Source organism: Cydia splendana, chromosome 23 (assembly GCF_910591565.1).
Source record: "Cydia splendana chromosome 23, ilCydSple1.2, whole genome shotgun sequence".
Classification (NCBI taxonomy): domain Eukaryota; kingdom Metazoa; phylum Arthropoda; class Insecta; order Lepidoptera; family Tortricidae; genus Cydia; species Cydia splendana.
This window is the reverse complement of record NC_085982.1, coordinates 10,662,470-10,681,668: the sequence shown is the minus strand read 5'-3', so window position 1 is coordinate 10,681,668 and position 19,199 is coordinate 10,662,470.

The following is a 19,199-nucleotide window of genomic DNA, read 5'->3' as shown; positions in this document are numbered from 1 at the left end:
TCAGCGATGCCATATTGACTATCGGTACATCGAAGTGTTGAAGTGTTTGTATAATAACGCCACCATGTCGGTCCGAGTACAGGAGCAGAGCACGAGGGCGATTCCATTGCAAAGAGGCGTAAGGGAGGGAGACGTTATCTCTCCGAAACTGTTTACTGCCGTAATGGAAGACGCCTTCAAGCTCCTGGAATGGGAAGGACTTGGCATCAACATCAACGGCGAATACATCACTCACCTTCGGTTTGCCGACGATATCGTAGTCATGGCAAAGTCGATGGAGGAACTCAGCATGATGCTCGATGACCTCAACCGAGTTTCACAACGGGTGGGCTTGAAAATGAACATGGACAAGACGAAACTTATGTCAAATGCCAATGTTGTGCCCATCCCAGTCTCTGTTGGGAACTCGGTACTCGAAGTTGTTGACTCGTACATCTACCTAGGACAAGTAGTCCAATTAGGTAGGTCCAACTTCGAGAAAGAGGTCAACCGCCGAATCCAACTCGGTTGGGCAGCGTTCGGGAAACTACGTAATGTCTTTTCGTCCGACATACCTCAGTGCCTCAAGACGAAAGTCTTTAATCAATGTGTGTTACCAGTGATGACTTACGGCTCCGAAACGTGGTCTTTCACTACCGGCCTCATCTCAAAACTCAAAGTCGCTCAACGAGCTATGGAGAGGGCTATGCTCGGAGTTTCTCTACGTGATCGAATCAGAAATTAAGAGATCCGTAGACGAACTAAAGTCACCGACATAGCCCACCAGATTAGCAAGCTGAAGTGGCAATGGGCAGGCCACATTGCACGCAGAGAAGATGGCCGATGGGGTCGAAATGTGCTCGAGTAGAGACCACGGACTAGCAAGCGCAGCGTAGGACGTCCACCCACAAGATGGACAGACGATCTTGTTAAGGTCGCCGGAAGACGCTGGATGCGGGTCGCTTCCAACCGGCACGTATGGAGGTCCAAGGGGGAGGCCTATGTTCAGCAGTGGACGTCTTATGGCTGAGATGATGATGATGATGATGATTTATGTGTAAGATTTGTTTTTGCTATGAGTCATACTTTTCAAATTATTAACAAGAAAATAAAAACAAGGAACCTTAGAATTTATTATAATTAACATTCCCTCTTTATTATCTTTTTAAATATTGATCCCTGCTAAAAATGTACTGAATCTTTTTTATTGAAAATTTTGTGTAGATTATTAGTTCATTTTTTTTATATTGGCCACCGTTTACGAGTTATTTACGAAAAACTAAAAAAAGGGACCTTTAATATCACATATCTCACTTCCAGTCAAGAATTCGATCAAGCAACCGGCAAATTCGGATTCAGCGGGGTCTAATTAGGTTAAAAAACCCGGTTGCCAAAAAGTAATATGTTTTGCCAGTAGAAATCGATTTTTACAAAAATGTGACCAGTCTAAATTATTCAATTTGATTAATTTTATAGCCTTTTAAAATATGTTTACACAATTTATCAATCGTGACTGAATTCCGGATTGGTTAGATGGGTGTGTGCCTTTGCTGCCCAACTTGTTATAAAATGACAATATGACGTACGAATGTCTGAAATATCACCGTATTTAAGAATTATTTTGCTTTTCTTCGTAAGTATGTTGAAAAACATTGTGTGTATAACATATTTGCATATTTATACTGTGATTACCCATTTTATGAAACGTCCGCTAAACTAGCACAGGTCCGACGCTGACAGTGGTCACGGGCGTACTGGCGTGAGGAATAGGCGCAAGGTATTGCCGCGTAGGGTGTAATTTAGTAGGCAAAATGTTGAATTCATCAAATGATGAATGAAAAAATTAACGTATCGATAAAAGGACAAGCAATAATGAAGATTTACTTAAAAGCTATCGACTGAAGTAAGTTTCATATACATTTTCGTCCTAGTACTTCTAACATAAGGAAATAAAGACAGTGTTAGGCATGTTTTCAACTTAAGATTCTATCGAGAAAATAATGAGCTGTCGTGTTTCTGACAAGCAATAACGTAGTTCAAGGACTTATACATACTAGAAAATAATGCATGAAATCCTTGTAAAAGTCTGTAAATATGATGGTGGTAATCAAAGAAACTTAATTGCTAAATTGGAAATCAAAATAACTAAAATGGGCCAGAATCACCAATTTTAAACTACTACGTTTAGTGCTCATCGATGTTAGTGTCGTAAGCGCCATCGACAATAAGGTCCCTTTTCATAGATAATACCACATTTTTCCTACATACCTTTGAGAAAGAGAAAATCAAAGTAAAACGAACTCGATTTTCTCTCCGAAACAAGTGTCAATTCCTACGAAAATCTACTTAATATCGAAGTCATTTTCATACTCAAGCAATCTGCAACGTTTGCTTATACTGTTGGTATACATTAGTGTTTATGAAATTCTACTATAATTTTTTGGCAATTTTTTGAAAACTACTCTATATTACCGATGACGCGCGCATTGTGTGCGGCGGGCGCCGTGTAAAACGCTATACTGTGTGCGTGTAAACCGCAACGAGAGACTTTGATCCTAGCACTGTTTTTATAGTATTATAATTTATAATGGTACAGTTTAATAAACTACCGGACAGGATTAAAAATATTTGAAACGACCTGACATTCTATATGTATTTATTTGACTCAAGATAGTACTCAGGGTCTGATGATGGAGCCGGAAGGTGGTCACCGGTACCAATCAACCATGCAACTAAACCACTTCGTGTTTAGGCTCGTTTTATTCATCTCAACAAGATCTTTGACACAAGATAGTACTCAGGGTCTGATGATGGAGCCGGAAGGTGGTCACCGGTACCAATCAACCATGCAACTAAACCACTTCGTGTTTGGGCTCGTTTGATTCGGCTCAACAAGATCTTTGACTTAAGATAGTACTCAGGGTCTGATGATGGAGCCGGAAGGTGGTCACCAGTACCAATCAACAATGCAACTAAACCACTTCGTGTTTAGGCTCGTTTTATTCGTCTCAACAAGATCTTTGACTTAAGATAGTACTCAGGGTCTGATGATGGAGCCGGAAGGTGGTCACCAGTACCAATCAACAATGCAACTAAACCACTTCGTGTTTAGGCTCGTTTTATTCGTCTCAACAAGATCTTTGACTTAAGATACTACTCAGGGTCTGATGATGGAGCCGGAAGGTGGTCACCGGTACCAATCAACCATGCAACTAAACCACTTCGTGTTTGGGCTCGTTTGATTCGTCTCAACAAGATCTTTGGCACAAGATAATACTCAGGGTCTGATGATGGAGCCGGAAGGTGGTCACCGGTACCAATCAACCATGCAACTAAACCACTTCGTGTTTAGGCTCGTTTGATTCGTCTCAACAAGATCTTTGACACAAGATAGTACTCAGGGTCTGATGATGGAGCCGGCAGGTGGTCACCGGTACCAATCAACCATGCCACTAAACCACTTCGTGTTTAGGCTCGTTTTATTCGTTTCTATAAGATCTTTGACACAAGATAGTACTCAGGGTCTGATGTTGGAGCCGGAAGGTGGTCACCGGTACCAATCAACCATGCAACTAAACCACTTCCTGTTTAGGCTCGTTTGATTCGTCTCAACAAGACCTTGGACACAAGATAGTACTCAGGATCTGATGATGGAGCTGGAAGGTGGCCACGGGTACCAGTCTACCATGTAACTGAACCACTTCGTGTTTGGGCTCGTTTGATTTGTCGCAACAAGATCTTTGACCCAAGGTAGTACTGAGGGTCTGATGATGGATCCGGAAGGTGGTGACCGGTACCAATCAACCATGCAACTAAACCACTTCGTGTTTGGCTTCGTTCGATTTGTCGCAACAAGATCTTTGACACAAGTTAGTACTCAGGGTCTGATGATGGAGCTGGACTGTGGCCACGGGTACCAGTCTACCATGTAACTGAACCACTTCGTGTTTGGGCTCGTTTGATTTGTCGCAACAAGATCTTTGACACAAGGTAGTACTGAGGGTCTGATGATGGATCCGGAAGGTGGTCACCGGTACCAATCAACCATGCAACTAAACCACTTCGTGTTTGGCTTCGTTCGATTCGTCGCAACAAGATCTTTGACACAAGTTAGTACTCAGGGTCTGATGATGGAGCTGGACTGTGGCCACGGGTACCAGTCTACCATGTAACTGAACCACTTCGTGTTTGGGCTCGTTTGATTCGTCGCAATAAGATGTTTGACATAAGATACTACTCAGGGTCTGATGATGGAGCTGATGATAATAGACAGGTACCCGTCGCCACCTTCGCGCTCCATCGTCAGACCCTGAGTACTACCTTGTGTCAAAGATCTTGTTGAGATGAATAAAACGTGCCTAAACACGAAGTGGTTTAGTTGAATGGTTGATTGGTACCGGTGACCACCTTCCGGCTCCAACATCAGACCCTGAGTACTATCTTGTGTCAAAGATCTTGTTGAAACGAATAAAACGAGCCTAAACACGAAGTGGTTTAGTTGCATGGTTGATTGGTACCGGTGACCAGCTTCCAGCTCCATCATCAGACTCTGAGTATCACCTAGTGTCAAAGATCTTGTTGAGACGAATCAAACGATCCTAAACACGATGTGGTTTAGTTGCATGGTTGATTGGTAATGGTACCTTCCAGCTCCATTATCAGACCCTGAGTACTGTCTTGTGTCAAAGATCTTGTTGAGACGAATCAAACGAGCCCAAACACGAAGTTGTTTAGTTACATGATAGACTGGTACCCGTGGCCACCTTCCAGCTCCATCATCAGACCCTGTGTATCTTCAGTGTCAAAGATCTTGTTGAGACGAATCAAACGAGCCTAATCATGTTACTACATGGTTGATTGGTATCCGTGACCACCTTAATCATCATCAGATCCTCAGTACCAGTTCGTTTTTAAACCCTCGTTGATACAAACTTTACAACCTATAGGTACCAAATGCAATGACGAAACATGTAAATAAGCGAGTAGGTACCTATAATTTCTTTCGAATATTACTCGATGGCGATTACCTTCATAAGTACGAGTATGGGGCTATTCATAAATTACGTCGTTTCAAATGGGAGGAGTGGGGGGGGGGGGGGGTCTGGACATCGGATGATGGTAACATGACGTAGGAGGAAACAGATTCATCCGAAGCTTGATTTTTGGATGATTTGAGGGGTGGGGGAGGGTCAAAAATCGTCAAAAATAGATGACGTAATTTATGAACAGCCCCTATGTACATTTGCACTGCATTTAGTATTTTCGTACTTACCAAATAACAGTTTTAGAACTTTAAAAGTTAAGTACAGTTAGTGTTGTTATGGTTGATTTCAATATGCTTCGCGAAGGATCAAGAATGTTTAATCCATCATTGTAGTGCGAGTGTGGTAGAAGGGATCGGCATACTGAGCTCGCACGGCCTGCCGCAGCGCGTAAAATACCTAAACTCGCTCAACGCCGAAATGTAATAGCGCTCTTAACCGACCAATTACAAAACCGCCTGGATCTGTCACTGAACCACCTGACTTTAACCTTTATTATTTGATCGTGTAATGTTTTTATCTACCCTCAACTGGATTAAGGAGCCATTTGAGAGTAGATTTTGTTTATTTTTACCTAAAGATACAGGGTACGGTATTTATAAATAAATTCAATTTCAAAGGCGGTCTCATATACACCGGCAGCATGAGACGAAAGCTGTACAGGCCATGGAAATAAAGGCCCAGCCAAATCACTGTCATTACCCAGCAATTATGAAAAATGACTCGCCCTTAACGCCTTCTTAACAAAAAGTATTAACCGCCCTTAACTTTCCATGAAAATACGATGTTTTTTCTTAAAATTTTAAATTTATGAGGTGAAAAAAATAGGGAACAATAGAACAAAAAGCGTCCATTAGCAAGCGTGACGGGGGAGAAGTGAATTTAAGGGGTTCTGTAGGTATTTTGTGTTTAATCCCTTGAGTTGCTAAATAAGAGATTTTGCACCTAGAGCGGTAAATAATGACTTTTGTACACTGCACAAAAAAATTGTAGAGTTCATTCAGTAATTAAAAAAATAACTGAACTAATAATAAATAAATAAAGTTTGCTCAATATTCTTAAACCGATTTTGTAACTATTTTTGTTTGTAAATAGTAACATAATGTTTTTTTACTGTTATGCAAAATTTTCTTTCAATTTAAGAGAGATAAGAAAAGTTTAATAGCACCTAATTCTTAGTTTTGAGTATTTTAGAATTATTTATTTAAACTTTATTGCACAAAGATATACAATTATGTACTAATGGCGGACTTAATGCCAAAAGGCATTCTCTACCAGTCAACCATAGGGCCAAACAGAAACACTAAAAAGATGGTGCAAGGAGAAACGAACAACCCAGTAAGGACAATTGACAAATACATAAATAATAAAGGCAAACTAAATATATCTAATTTGTAATTAATTAATTATCATATTGATTTACTCTATACATCTTTCCCATCACGGAACAATGGTGTTCCGGACCTTTGGGAGGCGTGCGCGGAGCCGAAGCCAACACGTAGAGGCCCTTTTGACACTTTAATGAAATGCAAGGGGTACACCGAGCGGATGCTGCCCTTACCCGTGTCATGGGACGCACGCAGAGGCAGCACCCGCCAGGGTGTAAGGGCTATTGAGAGTTGATGGAATCTAAAATGAACTAGGTTATTGGGTGAAAGCGATGGACTAAGTACTGAGCTATGGCGTAAAAAACCGGACGCCTGCCTAATAAAACGGTATGCAATTTTATTTCCGGCAGACGGTGACTCGCCCTCACAAGATGGGCCCCCACAAAAAGCGACATCTAGGATGGCTCAAGGGCAACACCGGTGTATACTCTATACATTATTGTTATTTAATACTAATAGAAGAATTTAAAACACATCACCTTATAATATTATTATTGTGGTGTTATAACTGATTATGCCTAAAGTGAAAAATCATATTATTAAGTTTACACTTTTGTTTTACAAAGAGTGTTGATAAAAATATTAATGAAGAAATGTTTCGACAAAAAGAAACGAATAAAATTTAAAAGGGCAGCAAGATTTTCTTCATTAGAGATAAGTTAACTTAACGGATTTTTATGAAACAAAAAAACACTTTTTTCACTAAGATCGTATTGTTCCTTTTATCACAGTAAGACTTAAAATACAATTTTTACGGATAAAAAATAATAAATGCACGTTATTTACCAAATATGCTCTGTTTTGAAGCGTTGTTGCGACATGATTTATTGTTCAAAATATTGCTTTTGCAGCAATGAATAAAATTTATATTTGTTATTTCGAACCTTTCAGGTTTATTAGAGGACGGAAGTGACAGACGACATGGATTGACCTAATTTTGAAATTAATGTTTGTTGTTTTGGAGGAATAGTCTGTCAAATAACTTTGTCAGCAGAAGAAGGCGCGAAATTCAAATGTTCTATGGGATTATTCGACGTTCATGCCAATATCGTTTCTTCCTGCATAATCTGAATTCCACACAAAAGTATATCACCACATTCGCTATTGTGCACAGTCATTAATTCATTATTTGTGTACAGTAGCGATTCTTCCTATTGCCGTCTTTAGCGGTCACGCACACTACAATAAACATTATGCCTACACATACGCACACAAACAAATATTATCGGTCCGACTGCTGACGGGGGGCTCCGACACGGCTGAATTTATCGGAAACGCCTTTCCGACATCGGATGTCCGAAGGCGCCTATGACAAAAACAGCTGCAGGAGAGTGCCATTGGCATTGAGTCCGCCCTTTTGGCGTTATTTATCGGTTTTTACTGTTTTTAGTAACAATGATTAATTAAAAGCATAAATAAATACAGAGAAACACAAGATATATATCTTACATTTTACTTCCTTCCTCACTTTATTGATAGATGAAAACCGCTTTCATTAGTTTTTGAGTTTATCGCGAAGATATGTATATTCAGACAGACGCGGTGGGTACTTTGGTTCAATAACTGACTTCAAAAAAGGAGGAGGTTATCATTTCGACTGTTTTTTTTATTTTATTTTAAAATATGTAGCTATTGATACTGTCATATGTGTGGGTAGATGAAACAACCAGCATACGTGTGTTATTTATCCCTCCGTCACAATACATATTTTTATTATTTTTACATGGCGCAGTCCGTAGGATACACAAATATCTGAACAAAATCCCATTCCTTCTCATTCTTTTTCTTTTCCAACATAGAACTCTCTTCTTTGTCGGTCCATCTAGTGAGGGCGTCCTACGCTACGTTTGCCGATGCGCGGTCTCCACAGAACAGAACATGGTTATGATGGTTATTCCTAATTGTTTCTACTAAAAGCCTTCCATAAATGAACTACCTCAATCGATCAAAATAAATTTCTACGGAGTGCCTTCTCTATTAATCTTTTCTTTATGTCCATCACCATCGAAGTTTACGCCAAGGAATAATGACAAGCTGTCATTTCAAGCCAAATTAACCAGTTCTGAAAAACATTATCTGAGAACAAAGTAGCTCTTATTTAGATCGAAGTAAGGTTCATAATGATTTGGTTGAGTTCGTGTTAATGGTAGGTTTTACTTATAATAATTGAGCTTTACCAAAGACATATGTAACTTCGTATAAGACGAATAAAGTCTAAGGAAAAAACGTGCCTCGGAATTCAAGTAAAAGTCATTCTCGAATAGATGGCGCGCACACCTATAGCCTATCTTCGGCTAGATGGCGTGACGACACCGTTTCATATTTAACAATTTTAACACATCGATATCAGTGAATGAACATGGATCAAAATGATATAATAATAATAAAATCATTTATCCATATATATAAATTTTTTGATAACTCTATACGTTTTCATTTTGAGTTTTAGTCGTGTGTCGATAGATGGCAGTAAATTTACAGTGACTACAAAATTTACTATGACAGGACCCCTCTATACTATCTATTATTTTTGGCTTTACGAATGATGGAAATGTAAAGCGTGGTAGGAATATAATTTCTTCATCTACTTAAAGTGCGATTGTAATAATGATTAATAAATAAAACAAGTACTAGACATGTTATTTTAGTTGTGTTATTGAAATAAAGATTATTATTATTTGTAACTCCATGTTGGATTTCACGGGCCTATAAATCCCGGTCTTTTGATAGGCTTGCGTGGGGATATAGATCCAACACGTAGAGGCCCCTTGAAGAGCTTTAATGTCATGTAGAACGCCTGCTGGAACCCGTTCACAGGTGCAACAATAAATACCCATGAACCGGTCGCAACATAAATACTCGTAAATACAGAGAAACACATATATCTTACATTTTACTGCTTTCCGTCATCAATAATGTGAAAACGCTCTTAGTGGTCCGACGCAGCACCACACAGCACAGCACAGCACGGCACAGGCAGGTAACGCGGAGCAGGTCTACCTCGGACCACCATCGCTTGCGCTCTATGTAAATGCTCCACGTTATTGAGCGAAACATGTCTAGAAATCATCAACTTTATAAACGTGCGTGACCCGGTTTAATCCATACTAATATTATAAAGGCGAAAGTGTGTCTATCTGTCTGTTTGTCTGTCTGTATGTCTGTCTATCTGTCTGTTACCTCTTCACGCTTAAGCCGCTGAACCGATTTAGTTGAAATTTGGTATAGAGATAGTTTGAGTCCCGGGGAAGGACATAGGATAGTTTTTATGTCGGAAATCATCCTTGAATAGAGTGCAAAGTGGGGTGGAATTGAAAGAGTTAATGAATTGCCTAATAATTAAACTAAGCAATGCGCGAATTGAATGATTGCTATTAGCATTATCCAGGCGCTATACCTACTTTAGCTGCTGTCACTAATTCCACGCAGACGAAGTCGCGGGCAAAGGCTAGCATATTTATAAACGTGAGTGACCCAGATTAATATATTTAAAAACGTGAGTGACTCGGTTTAATATATTTAACAAGCCTAAAACGGTGTTCTTTATCAAGCAGTGATCAATTATCGTGGAACACGGAGGGTCAAAAGCCGGAAGAATTAAATTATTCTGTTCCTTCGGCCATCTGGGCGCTTCCTAAAATTCCTAATTGAGAGGCAAATTCTTCGCCTGCGGGATGTGATATAGAGTTGATAATACTAGTGGCGCTTGGAGAGCTTTTATACCTCCAAATCGTTTCATAATGGTAGTTTGTCTGACATTGGAGACCTTTTATATCTCCAAATTAATGCATCTATTATTAATAATTTGATTTGAATATATAAACATTTCTGTTAAATTCTAGTATAACTATGATGTCGATATTATGATCGGGAGTCGCTTGCGTGAGAGGGGTCTTGATCCTCGCTCTGGGTCATTGGGAACTTTTGCGCCTGGAATAACTCGTGGTGGGTTATTTCATTAGTTGTTTTTTTGGTTTGGTTTTTTGTGCTTCTTTTTTTTATGATGACAATACAATACAATACAAATACTCTTTATTGCACACCTCATTACAGAAAACAATACAAATAATACAGGAAGAAGAGGTTAAACAACACAGGCGGTCTTATCGCTAAAAAGCCCGACAGGATGTGACAGGATGACTTGTGTTTTGTCTTTTGTATTTGTATTTGATGTATGATACGATGATGTGAAGATAATAAAAATAATAAATTGTAGTACATTCCTATCTACGAAATAAGTTTTACAATAATAGCAGTGTAGTCGATCATTGTTGAAATATCGAGAATCGTATAAAACACTTTGACTACCTATTGACTACTGTTATATCCATTATTATACTATAACTAAGCACAAGTTTTAAAATAGATTAATCCTTTAATCTATAATTTTATTTATTATTTCTTCATGCTAAGTGAATTAAATATGGGGCCCGACACTTCAGTTTTCTATGAAACATCACGTGAACACCGATTCGGACGTTCTCACGCGTTCCGTTCTAACGCGAGTCCTCCTGGAACTAGAACGGTCCGGGCCTAGGACGTGGTTTTCAGACACTTCCTTTTCTATGACAGCATGGTATAATAATATACTCCGCCTGGTACTCCATTCCCGTCTTTTCTAGGTCACCTAACTGACACGGGCCTACGTCATCATGCGACAGCGCTATATGATAATATGCGATAGCGCTATATATAGCGGCCATGTTGTTGTGACGTAGGCCCGTGTCACTCTGGGAATGGAAGACCATGTTTTATTAGACTATGTATGACAGGTGATCGGTGATCACGTGATGTTTCATAGAAAACTGAAGTGTGGGGCATCTTTAGTTCACTTAACATGAAGAAATAATAAATAAAAATATAGATTTTTTATAAAGTGGTAATATCAGCTCTAAACAAGACCCGCAATGTATCTTATGACCTAATTCTGAAGGCGGTCGACCCAGCGCAATAATGTTAAAACCTCTATTAAATTTGAAGTATTTTTATAAACGTGTCCATCATTACACTTTAACAACAAGTTTGAATATCTACCCCCCTTTAAAAATACAGATTAATTCACTGAGCACGGAGAAATAATAAATTAAATTATAGGTGGTATTATTAGCTCTATGCAAGATTCGCAACGTATCTTATGACCTAATTCAGGAGGCGGTCCGACCCGACGTAACAAGGTTGGAGCCATTATTTGAAAGCTAAATTTTTGTTCTCTTTTTAACATCTTGTAGTTTCGTTACGCACTTGACCTTTTCGAGGGCGGTTTTACTGAGGGCTGGTTTAAAAGGTTTTGATGCGAGACAAGGACGTCACGTAATATAAACATGTAATGTACTGGAAGTAACACTGAGACAGATGAGGTCATAATAGCATAAAGATTATTTTAATGATATTGGTTATAAACCAAACAAGCAGATGAATCGCCTAATAATGGTAAGCTATTGCCATTGCCTATGGAGGCCTGCAACACCAGAGGGGTTGCCTTTAAAGGAGGTGATTAAAAGTAGGTGAGTTGACCGTGACGTCACGATGTAATGTTGCATATAAATTCCATATTAGCAAATCGTTTTGACAGTTCTAAAAAAGTAACTGATTTGACTAGTACATAGGAAAATACCCTATTATATAGTAAAAATCCAACTCGTCATAAAGTATGTCAGTACACAAGTAGATTTCATAATAGAATAGTGTTCCAGAAAGGCAATTGACAACACAGTAGTCAGTGGCTGCAGTAACAATGTGAGTGTGAAACGTGGCTTTGATGTGTCCGCAACAAAGAGACGGACTTGGAGACTTGGACGCGAAAATAAAATATTTTATCATGATATTATTCATGCTTAAACGTGTAACTGACTACGTAGGAAAAATATGCCTTAACCTAGCCCTTGACGGCCCCCGACCCCAAGGCAGACCAATAAAGCAATGGCTTGATGTTGTGAAAGCAGATATGAGCGTGAACGGGCTCACATGAGACGACGCCCAGGATCGCGCAAAGGTGAGGAAAGCAAGTAGGAAAGCGGACCCTGGCAAAGGCCGAGATAACGCTTAGTTAGAAGAAGATATTTTTCATGATTTCATTGTCTTTCTGCGGTTATTATGTATGTTAACATTTTTTGCTTAATAATGAACCTCCAGGTCTGTTTTCTTAAGTATTTTAAGTACACTCTACATTGTACTACAAATCCATTTTTACTACCCGAAATATAGGGAGTGATTGCCGAATGCTTATGCAAAAGGCCACTGATATACTTACATAATAATCCATACAAATATTATAAATGCCAAAGTGTTTCTGTCTGTTACCTCTTCACTTTTAAACCAGTGAACCGATTTGGACAACATTTGGTATGGAGATAGTTTGGATCCGCTTGACAACTGATCCCAAGAATTGTCGTAGGTACTAGTTTTTACGAGCAACTGCCATCTGACCTTCCAACCCGGAGGGGAAACTAGGCCTTATTGGGATTAGTCTGGTTTCCTCACGATGTTTCCCTTCACCGAAAAGCAACTGGTAAATATCAAATGATATTTCGTACAATAGTTCCGAAAAACTCATGGTAAGAGCCGGGGTTTGAACCCACGACCTCCGTATTGAAAGTCACACGCTCTTACCGCTAGGCCACCAGCGCTTCAGCGCTTTGTTTTTTACGCTTACGCGAGGAAATCTTAATGGTGATGTTCGGATTCAGGGTGAAGTATTAATTTACCTAAGATATCAACTCGAGATATTCTATTGAAGAAATTTGAATTTAAAATAAAACTACATAAGGTTGCATTTTCTCAATTTTTTCGCGCCAGTTATCATCTTCTTCCCACCGTGTACGGATATATTCATGCCATATTGCAGCTTTCTAGCACTAAAGATCACGGAGCAAAGCCTCAGATAGACAGACGGATATGGCGAATACAAGGGTTCCTAGTTGACTACGGAACCCTAGAAAATACTCCTAGGCTCATCTTTAGGCCGAAAAATTGGCATCGCCATTCAGCGTGGGAATGTATGGACAACCATCCGCAGGGTCAGACCTGGGGTACTTAACACAGGTGGGTATAAGCTTCACTAGTATTTTATAGATAGATAAAATACTCTTTATCAGTACACTTCAGTAGAAGATACAGCTTAAAGAAAAGCAATGAATTAAATATTTTATTCGTTTTTATTTATTTATAGTGCGACATAAAATAGTAGAAATTAAATAAAATGGAACAAAAAACCATACTAAATTGTTGCCATGATTAAGCATTTTACGTCAAAATGTGATAGTTGCGTAGGAAGTGGCGCCCTCACTAATATCTATGATTTCTTGTCAGAGTATAGTTTGTAGCAAATTCAAAGTCCGTCCCTGCCCGACAGGTACTCGGACAAACTCACGGCGCAACGAACCGTCGACGATATTATTTCGTTTGTGCCGATGTGTGTTATTGTTATACAGACAGACTGTGTTCACTGTTGTTAACTTGTTACTATAGTTCGACGTTACATCGGTGTAACATTTTAGATATAGTCTGTCAAGCAAAGTATGTCAGTAGCAATGTAGGGCAACACTCAAAGAGCAGTATTGCGCTAAGAAAAGCAGCAATGTACATCGAACCAAAACATGTAATTATCATAACCTCAAATTTTACATATATTTACAATCAACGAGCATTGTACATTGTAGGCACCTTCACTTTGCTTAAGTTCAGTGCACAATCTTATTTAATATATTAGTATTTAATGGTGACAGCAGAAATTTCTCTTGAAATAGCAACGATTCAGAATGTAAACATACAAGATGGCTGTCGTTCACGATCCACATTCCACAGCTAAAACACAGACGACACGCGATTTTGGAATTATTCGAAAACAGTGTTGCTAACCCGCGATTTTTCTAATTTGCCGTGCTACTGACAAGAAATTGTGGCTTTCCGATACTTAATATATCTATTTATGTATATTTGTAGTAATGTGTATTCAAAACTTGCATTTCATTAATTTTAATGATTGTACACTTTTGCTTTTGTTTGTCATTCATCGTTACTTTCTGTCCTAGTCATTTCCTCAAAGGTTAATGGAAGAGATCCCATACAGGGATAAGTTCGCCTTTGTTGTATTTAATTCACTCTGTAACTCTGTTTCTCGTGTTCTTATTTTTATGTACAATAAAGTATATATGACATACAAGAAGTAATAAAATATATATAACATATAAGTGTATAAAGTACATAGAAGATTTGCTTGACCAAGTATATTTACAATGTTAGGGTGTCATGTGACTGCTACATAATGAAAGGCATTAAAATACGAGTGTAGGTTTATGAAACGAGCTGAAAGCGAGTCCCATAAAGGATCACGGATAGGGTGTAGTAAAGAAAAAACCAGCCAAGAGCGAGTCGGACTCGCGCACGAAGGGTTCCGTCCATTGCGCAAAAAAAGGCAGCTCCACTTAGATATTTATTATATTCTGTTTGTAGTATTTGTTGCTATAGCGGCAACAGAAATACATCATCTGTGAAAATTTCAACTGCCTAGCTATCACGGTTCATGAGTTACAGCCTGGTGACAGGCAGACGGACAGCGGAGTCTTAGTAATAGGGTCCCGTTTTTACCCTTTGGGTACGGAACCCTAAGTAGGTACTTCTACGTAATATTTTATAATTCTTCTCAACAGTGAACTGTCACAACTGTAACAAACATACAAACACACTTGAAAACCTATGAATAACACGTAATATTTAACACATTTTCATCATGGTCTAATAAAACATGGTCTTCTATTCCCAGAGTGACACGGGCCTACGTCACAATAACATTGCCACTTTATTTCAACATAACATGTTACATGGGTACATTATACCTATGGTTAATAAGTTAAAATATTTCTTTATAATTTTATAATTTTCATTTATATGTATTTTATCTTAAATTTTACAATAACACGTAATTTCTAATTATTCGTTAGCAATATCTTCCGATTCACAAAAGAAATGTCAGACGTTCGGGTAATTCTGTTTACATTACTGGCAACACAGGATAGCGCTGTCACATTTGACAATTCGGATCTAGATAACTTCATGCCCTGACCGTCATCCTTGTCGAACGCGTGTTAATTGTTATTTCCTTCTCGCTCAGTGTCAGCAGTCGCAGTGTTTTCCAAACTTTTCACGTCGTAAGCTTGGTAATTAATGTGTAACTGTGAATTAGTTTTTCAAAAGTTTGTCTTGTATAGATAAATAAAGTTTAATTTAATACATTAGATTTGTTTTATTTTACTATGTTTCTACATGAATAACTTAAAATTAATGCCGTTAAAATAATTTTCACCGTTGGTTAAAATTCTCCCACATTTTAAAGTTTGAGAACCTGTAAACAGCATGATGACGTAGGCCCGTGTCAGTTAGGTCATACGCGAATCTCGGAATAGAGTACCAGGCGGAGTATATTATTATACCATGATTTTCATAACATTGTGTACCCCTTTACCTTTTAATATTTCGGGCGGGAACAAAATTAATTTAAACTCATAAAAAAGATCGTTTAGCGAACGGGTTATGAAGCCATTAATATATTAGCCCGTCTGAATTACTTTTTATCCGATATGAGGAGGGTTAAAACTCATAATATACAAGGCTCCGAATAACCTGACAATTTTAAAACATAATATATTATATTTTGATACCTTAATGTAAAAAATTGTTGACATGTGATTTGTTTTAAGTTTAATAAGTAAATTATCCGAATTTAAACTGTTGTGAGACATACTAACATTGAATAAGTCTACGGTTTAGACTCACAATTGTTTTAGTTACTCGCGCGACATGTTTCGGAGAGCCTAGGTCTCCTTTCTCAAGCACTAACAGTGCGAGCACCGTTCACGACGGCCGTGTATCGCATACTGCAAAAACAAGTGAGTCTAACCCGTTAAATTATTCAAAGTATATTATCCGTTAGCAACCGGATTAGCAAGCTGAAGTGGCAATGGGCAGGCCACATTGCACGCAGAGAAGATGGCCGATGGGGTCGAAAAGTGCTCGAGTGGAGACCACGGACTAGCACGCGCAGCGTAGGACGTCCACCCACAAGATGGACAGACGATCTTGTTAAGGTCGCCGGAAGACGCTGGATGCGGGTCGCTTCGAACCGGCACGTATGGAGGTCCAAGGGGGAGGCCTATGTTCAGCAGTGGACGTCTTATGGCTGAGATGATGATGATGATGACATTATCCGTTTAGGTACCTAAATACATAGTTTTATTCCATGACCAATTATCGCGGTAACTGAAGACAATTATGATATCTTAATTTATTTATCACTTTGATGATTTAAGTAGGTACACTTTTGATTATTGCTTTTCGCATTATAATCCAGTAACTTTGTCGAATTTTGTAACCTGGCTCTTTTGCGTCAAATCCGGTAGTTCTGATTTTTTGCAGACTTGTTTATGATGTTGGCCCAATGAATAATCCAAGTTTGTGACTTCGAGCGCCGAACGCAACGTTGTCAACCCTGTTTTGGGGGGTAGGCACGGTACGATTTTGTGGCTACCGGGCCAAATCAGCTTTGATTGACCTTAGAAACAATTGTGCCAACCGGCATCGCCTGAGACAAAAGTGTATACTCACTGCACTTACTTAGCCTACGAATACAAGTTCGAAAAAATTATACATTTTGAAAGGCTTTATCTCGGAAAATATTAGATGTACAGAGACAATTCTAGTTCTCAATTCTAAATTTAGTCTACTTTAAAAACGCCCTAGGAAGTTACTATCAAAAACTAGTACTTTAGGGTTATAATCGCCCAAATCTAAAAAAAATTGCGGTTTATTCGATTTTTTACAAAGTTGCGTTCGGCGCTCGAGGTCACAAACTTGGATTATTCATTGAGCCAACATCATAAACAAGTCTGCAAAAAATCAGAACTACCGGATTGGACGCAAACGCAAAATTTATAATTTTACTGTATTAGTAATTATAAGTCACATTTTGATTATCTCAAGCCACCAAAACCGTCGGAACGAGCAATAACAGTAGCTAAACGCGAATATTTCATAGTGATAATACACAACAGAGACACGAACGTGTCATTGTGTAAACATCCATAGGCAACACAAAAGCGTCCAACCTAAACGTCTATTAAACTAGTGATAAAGGCCCGCAAAAAACTCATAAGAATAAATTTCCCCACACGCCATCGCAATGCTTAAAAAACTATCCGGCCGGAAAAAAGGTCGTTCCCGGTCCAATATGGCGGTTCACTACAATGGTCGAATGGCGAGCGTGGATTTAATGTGATCTACTGGAAAGCGCAAAGTGGCGAGTTCCTTGCGCCGGTATCTTCTCGGGGCTGAGGTGTAGCTAAAAACAGTTGGCAGTTTTTAACATTCAAAGTATCTAATGTGCTTAATAGGCCAATCAAATTAGATCCAAAAAATCTTTTTGAGGAATTAATTCCCAGCAAGCCGGAAATCACGTTAATGCCTTCATTAGGTCCTAAATTCGTATAATCCGAGTTTGCTCCATCTCAGGAGGTGTGAATACATTTTGGGGGTCTTGGGAGATACATTAATTTTACCTTGGATTGACAAAACCACTCGACGTAGAAGGATCCCACCGTCAAAATCAATGTTAGTACTACCAGCGAGGTTGTTGTGGATCAGACACTGATAAAAAAAATCTGATTTTGACACGATTTTACAAAAAAAAAGAGATTCAAGTGGCGGCCATTTTTTACACGACTGCCCAAACAAAAAGAGTGTATTGTTTTCAGCGTTCATGTTTGTATGTATGTGAGTTTCTTTATTCCACCTTAACTTCTGAATGCCTTAACCGATTTAGACGTATGATACATCATTAGAATCCTTACGTCATCCCGGGTAACATAGGCGTCATCATGTGACGTCATTATAAAAACAATATGGCGGACTTAATACGCCATATTACGCAACCTTTAGAAAAAAATATCGTGCAAACCTATCGAGTAGGGTATCAAAATGAAGGGCTTTGAAAGCCGATTGATAATATATATGCAACATGTGGGTTTAAGTCTCATTTTGAGAAAGTAAGAATTGACAAAATATGTTAAGAGAAGCTAATCTCATAAAACCAAATATTATTATTGAATGGGATACTTATTAAAATAAAAGGAAAGGGTTTGATCGCTGATATAAGAAAATATAATTATATTATATTAGGTAGGAACATACTACTCATAGTTTTTAAAACATGTTCGTAATTGCGCTTATGGAATCGAAAAGTTTAAAATATAACTTCTATTTATTAATCGATACGATACAGAGTCCGTCTAAGCTAACTCTGCACCGACTTTGGCAGAACAAATCGTGAAAGTATCATTATAACCGTATGGTTTGATTTAATTTTAACATTTATGATGATGATGACATTTTTTTTAAGGCCGAAGGGTGAGCTCCACCTAGGGCCTACGGCTCAGAGCGTAAGATAGATGTGCGCTTCCTGCAACTTGTCCAAGTATATGCACTCGGTCCAAAGCCAGGCGCCAAAGACGCCCCCACACTAAAAGGGTCAGGCGTAGCCCGACGTACGTGACACGCTATACGCTTACCAAAGCCGGGCGCCTTTGGCGCCCTCATACTCAAAGCATCGGCCGTAGCCCGACATACGTGGCGCGTTGTACGCGTTCCAAAGCCGGGCGCCTTCGGCGCCCTCATACTAAAAGAGTCGGGCGTAGCCCGACGTACATACGTGGCGCACTGCGCGCGGTCCAAGGCCAGGCGACTTCTACTTTCTCATACTAAAAGTGTCGGGCGTAGTCCGACGTACGTGTAACGCTGTACG